Source organism: Magnolia sinica, chromosome 8, assembly GCF_029962835.1.
Source record: "Magnolia sinica isolate HGM2019 chromosome 8, MsV1, whole genome shotgun sequence".
In the NCBI taxonomy this organism is placed as follows: Eukaryota; Viridiplantae; Streptophyta; class Magnoliopsida; order Magnoliales; family Magnoliaceae; genus Magnolia; species Magnolia sinica.
The window spans coordinates 45919018-45925530 of NC_080580.1; the positions used below are offsets into that span (position 1 = coordinate 45919018).

Consider the following 6513-nt stretch of genomic DNA (forward strand, 5'->3'; position numbering starts at 1 on the left):
CATTGTGTGTTTACCATGTATGAATGCTACTGCTTGAATCTAAGGTACCACTTACCAATGAAAAGCCCATTTCAACTATGGTACCAAGATCCGCTAAGATGCATGAGTCGGGCATGGTTGTATGGGACACCATGGTCAAGCTATTGGCCTACACTGGGGTAATGAGCCTCTCCGTAGTGACTAGTGAGCAACCCAAACTCGTGCGCTGAATACGGTGGTATGGGACAACGTATTCAAGCTGTCGGCCTACACCGGTGCAACCTGGCTGCGGTCCTAGCGTGGGTTGGGGCGTACGGTTTGATTCGGACCCCCTTTGAAAATAGCGCTCTAGTTGGTAAGGCATTAGTAGAGTGACCTTGAGTACAATCAATTAAACTTGCCTATCCACTGCTTTCATTAGGGGTGATGCCCTACAACTTGTCTATCGTATGTGATTAACTAGGATTAACGACCCTAGATGGATCATTGTTTGAGTAAATGATATAAAGGGAGGTACCTTAGCTTCCTGAATCTGCTGTATGAATAAGCTTAATCAAGAACTCGGCTAACACGACCATGCACCGCATTGCATGTGCCTTTGGCATGGAAGAACACAGTGGGAGTATCATGTGCGACCGTGAGATGGTGTCGTTGAGGGAGTGCAGGTGAGGGCATGCATCATTATAGTATATCATTCCTACATTAACAAGAGCATTTAGAACATGATTGTTATACTACTTTATCATTACTACTTGAGTGAATTGATAACATGTTAACCTTTGCTTTATAGTTCCACTGAATTAGCTACTCATTCCTACCCTGGGATGGTGTTTTAAAACACCAAACAGACTCTATTATAGATGTAGGTAATGACAAGATCTATGTAGCTAAAATGGACATCATGGACGAGGAGGAGGAATTCTCCTATGTTCAGCTATCAAGTAGGTCTTCATAGACCTTATTCTAATTCGACGGGATTATAGTGTTACATGGATTAGTTGGATAGTTACACTCAGATATTTTGTAAATTTTAGAACAATACATGTATATGTTCAGCCTGGTATCATACTCATACTCTGGGGATTAAGAAACACTTTTATATTTTATATACCTATCTCAGTCTTCCGCTTGCTTAATTTAATTATCTCTGGAGTATGATATGCTGTTTTAGTATAATCTCACTCATGTTTAATGCACTAATATGGACAACATTTAATCATCAGAATCTATGTTACATAAGTGATGCATTAGAACTCGGGAGTTGAGCTTCACTCAACCCCTAATTTTCAGGGCGTTACATGTTTTGAGGCTTTTTCCAAAGGATCTCATCGTGAAGGTGGTTAGCACAAGAATTTAACAACTGAAAAGCAAACTATCCTAAGCGGCGGAAACAAACTATCCTAGAATGGCATAAAGCAATAAACCTAACTACACATCTATCGAACTAGGAGATCAATCCTGATAAACAGGATCATTCAGAGGTATGGACATGTCCTCTGAATTAAATTTTTCAATAAATGACTTTAATCGATGTCCATTTACTTTAAACTCATTGCCATTATTTGGATTCAAAATCTCAACAGCCCTATGAGGATAAACATTGGTAAGAGTGAAAGGGTCGGTCCAACGAGATCGAAGGTTGCTCGGAAAGAGATGTAATTAAGAGTTTACAAGAGGACTTTCTAACTTGGAGTGAATGATTTCCGAAGGATATGTTGGTCATGAAACACCTTCATCCAATCCTTGTAAATTCTAAAATTTTCATATGCATAATTTCAGATTTCTTCGAGTTCATTCAATTAAAGTTTGCGCAGCAAGCCAGCATTGTCCAAATTGAAGTTCAAATTTTAATCACCCAGTAGGCCCTATATTCCAACTCCACAGGCAAGTGGCAAGCCTTCCCATAGACAAGTCTAAAGGGAGACATTCCAATAGGGGTCTTAAATGCGGTACGGTAAACCCGTAAAGCATCGGTCAATCGAATTGATTAATCTTTTCAATTAGGGTTAACCATTTTTTTCAAGATGTGTTTAATTTTCCTATTAGAAATCTCAGCTTGCCCACTCGTTTGTGGGTAGTATAGAGTGCTCACCTTGTGAGAGATGTCATATTTTTTCATTAAGTTCGCGAATGGCCTATTACAAAAATGTGAGCCCCCATCACTAATGATGGCTCGAGGTGTTCTAAATTGGGAAAGGATGTTCTCTTTTAAAAACTTAATGACCATTTGATGGTCATTGTTCTGACATAGAATCGCTTTGACCCATTTAGTGACATAGTCTACAGTGAGCAAAATATATAAATTTTTAAAAGATTAGGGGAATGGTCCCATGAAATCAATGCCCCAACAATCAAATGCTTTAATGATCAAAATGGGGTTCAGAGGCATCATATTTCGATGGGACAATGCTCCCAACTTCTAACAACGTTCACAAGCTTTGAAAAACTCATGAGTATCCATAACATAGTAAGTTAGTAAAATCCACACTGTAGAATCTTGGTCATGATCTTTTTAGCAGAAAAGTGACCACCACAAGCCTGAGAGTGACAGAAGGAGATGACACTTTAGTATTCATTGTCTGGCACACATCTCCTTAAGATTTGGTCTGGGCAATATTTAAAAAAATACGAATCATCCCAAAAGAACTTACAAACCTCAGCGAAGAATTTTTTTTCTTATCTCGCACAGTCCAATGTGTTGGTGTGAAACCTGTGGCAAGATAATTACGAATATCAACAAACCAAGGTGAATGGGAGACTTTGAACAATTGTTCGTCAAGGAACATGTCATTTATATGTGTCGTCTCAAGGGAATCAGAGAGATCAAGGCAAGAAAGATGGTCAGCCACTACATTTTCTACTCCTTTTTATCTTTTATTTCCAAATCAAATTCTTGGAGTATGAGGATCCATCTTATCAGGCGGGGCTTAGCATCATTCTTAGAAAGAAGATACTTGAGTGCCGCATGATCTGTGTAGATGACGATCTTGGATCTAATCAAGTAGGACCTAAATTTGTCCAAAATGACCATTATGGCTAAGAGTTCCTTTTTCGTAGTAGAGTAGTTCACGTGGGCAGGATTTAGAGTTCTACTTACATAATGAATAACGTAGGGCTCCTTTTCTTTTCTCTTGCCTAAAGCCGCCCTAAGAGGATAGTCGGACGTGTTGTACATAAGTTCAAAAGGAAGGCTCCAGTCAGGTGGCTGCATGATAGGTGCAGTGGTTAACATGCCCTTAAGCTTAGTAAAAGCTTCCTGGCATTGCTCAATCCACTCGTATGGTGCATCCTTTTGAAGTAGATTACATAGAGGATGAGAGAGGTGACTAAAGTCCTTTAAGAATCTTCTGTAAAACCCGGCATGTCCTAGGAAGGAACGCATGTCTCATATGTTCTTGGGTGGAGGTAGGTTAGAGATAAGATCAATTTTAACCTTATCTACCTCGATTCCTTTGGACAAGATGATATATCCAAGGACAATTTCCTTACAAATCATGAAATGACACTTCTCCTAATTCAGTACCAAATTCTTTTCCTCGCATCGCTTCAGCACATTTTTAAAATTTTCCAAAAATTCACTGAAGGATGGACCAAAGATTGAGAAGTCATCTATAAAGACCTCTAAATATTGCCCCACCATGTCAGAAAAAATACTCATCATACATCGCTGAAAGGTGGAGGAGGCATTACAAAATCCAAATGACATCCTTTGGTAAGCAAAGGTGTCATAAGGACATGTAAATGTAGTCTTTTTTCGATCTTCAAGGGTTATCTCAATCTGATTGTAGCCCGAATATTTGTCAAGGAAACAGTAATAGGAATGACCAGCTAACCTTTCCAAAATTTGATTAATGAAGGGTAAAGAAAAGTAGTCCTTCCTCATGATGGTATTCAACTTCCTATAGTCAATGCACATTCTCCAACCAATAGTAACTCTAGTTGGCACGAGTTCATTGTTGGCATTGGCTACGATGGTGATTCTGGACTTCTTAGGAACCACCTGAGTAGACTCACCCATTGACTATTAGATATAGGGTATATGATACCCACATCCAATAGTTAAGAACCTCGGCCTTAACCACTTCCTTTATGTTTGGATTTAGTCTGCATTATGGTTGTCATGAGGTCCTCGCATTATCCTCTAGATGAATGTGGTGAGTACAAATCAATGGGTCAATTCCCTTGAGGTCTGCAATTGACCATCCAAGGGCTCTTTTGTGCTCAATGAGTGTAGAGATGAGCATACTCTCCTGTTCTTGCTCAAGATGGGAAGAAATCATCACCGGGTATGTCTTATCTTGACCTAAATTGACATATTTTAAATTAGAGGGAAAAAGTTTTAGGTCAAGCTTTGGTGCCTTGAGGTTAGACAGTAGAGGCACTATATCAGTTTGGGATAATTATTTGAATTGTGGCCTCCACCAGTTAACTTCAAGTACCGGCACATCATCAAGTATGACACTCGTCTCCTTAATCATATCATCATTTAAATCATTGGAGTGGGCCAAGAATGTGTCTAGAGCGCCAGAGGATAAGGTTAGAAGTGCTCTATCTACCACGAAAGAATCAATCAGGTTATTATCGTGGAAATTGTCTTCATCCTCTAACTGTTTGCCCATGTTGAAAAAAATATTCAAGTCTAATGTCATATTCCCGAAAGACATACTCATGAATCCATTCCTATAATTAATGATTGTGTTTGAAGTGGCAAGGAATGAGGTACCAAGAATGATAGGAATTTGAGTGCTCATGTCCATGATGGATTGAGTATTCCGGACGATAAAATCTACTGGGTAATAGAATCTGTCAACCTGGACCAACACATCCTCGATTATCCCTTTCAGTATACGAACTGAGCGATCGACAAGTTGTAATGTAGTTCGGGTGGGTTTTAATTCACCTAAACCTAGTTGTTTGTAGACCAAATAAGGAATCAGGTTTACACTCACTCACAAGTCAAGAAGTGAGTGCTCAATTCGGTAGCTCCCAATTATACAAGTGATGGTTGGGCTACTAGGATTTTTGTATTTCTGTGGCACATCTTGCTTTAGGATGGCACTCACTTTTTTAGTTAAAAAGATTTTCTTTTGAATATTTTTCCATCTTTTGGTTGTACACAAGCCTTTCAGAAATTTGGCATATGAAGGTATTTGTTTAGCCTCATCTAGTAGAGGAATGTTGACCTTCACTTGTTTCAACATCTCTAGAATGTCCTGTGAGTTAGAGAGAGGTTTTGGTGTAACCAACCTTTGGGGGAATGGTACAATCGACTTACCTTGAAGTTCCGGTTCCAATTCTTGTGAAGCAGTGCTAGGTCTATCATCATTGTCCTCTTTTGGGTCTTTAAACTTCTCAGCCCTTACTAGAATAGATTTGTCAATTATCTTCCCACTCCTAAGAGTGGTGATAGACTTAGCTTGCTCAAATTGATTTGAAGAGCTTGGATCACTTATTTCGTATTGTGAATTGGGATTGGGGAGAGGTTGAGCAAGAAGCATCCCCCTCTTTATAACCGTAACATATTTTATAAGCTCTTGTATTGCTTGAGTAAGCTCTTAAGTTTGTGTGGAATTTTGAGCCAGTTCTTCTTGAGGTTTCACTTTATTTGGAATTTGATTAAAGAAACCTTGAGGAGTAGCAGTTTGTCCATTCCTCCAACTGAAGTTTGGATGATTTCTCCAACTAGGATTGTATGTATTGGAGGTAAGTCCATTGAAAGGTCTTTGGTAATTATTCACGGCATTGGATTGCTCATTCAACACCTCTTGAAAAGCAAGTATTGTTGGACAATTTTCAGTTGTGTGAATGTTGCAAGCACAAATAACGCAAACCATTTTCTTAACCTTATCCTTCTTTAGTTCCAAGGCCTCAAATTTCCTTATGAGATTAGACACTTTAGCATTGATATCATCATCCTCTTTCAGAAGGTATAATCTGCCCATCTCCTTTGATTGAGTGGGCCTAGAAGTGGTGCTTGATTTTGGGTAAGTGTCCTATGATTGTTCGTTTTCAGCAAGTTTGTCCAAGTAATCCCACACATCATCAACATTTTTATTCATGAATTCCCCATTGCACATTGTATCGACCAATTGGCGCATGGAAGATGTCAAGCCATCATAGTAAAAGTGTGTAATGCGCCACATTTCAAAACCGTGTTGTGGGCATGAACTGACAAGATCCTTGAACTGCTCCCAACATTGGAAGAATATTTTATCCTCTTTTTGGGCAAAGTTCATGATTGACTTTCTAAGGGTGTTTGTTTTATATTGTGGTAAAAATTTTTTTATGAACTCCCTTATCATATCATTCCATGTGCCAATAGATTTGGGATGTAGTGAATGTAACCACGTCTTAACTTTCTCTTTTAAAGAAAAGGGAAAGAGTTTCAGTCTGACCATGTCCTCAGACACATTTGGAAAATATAAAGTGCTATGATCTCAACAAACTCTTTCGAGTGTAGATATGGACTTTCAGATTCAAGTCCATGAAATTTTGGAAGGAGTTGGATCACCCTTGGCTTGATATCCATGTGTC

The 6513-nt window shown here is 38.9% G+C and overlaps 1 non-coding gene across 1 annotated transcript; it reads left to right on the forward strand.

Annotated features, from left to right (window-relative positions):
• The first annotated feature begins 6126 nt into the window (after positions 1–6126).
• LOC131254641 (small nucleolar RNA R71) lies at positions 6127–6233 on the forward strand. Its single transcript, XR_009175765.1, has one exon. It is a non-coding gene; the product is annotated as a small nucleolar RNA R71 (small nucleolar RNA).
• The last annotated feature ends 280 nt before the right edge of the window (positions 6234–6513 follow it).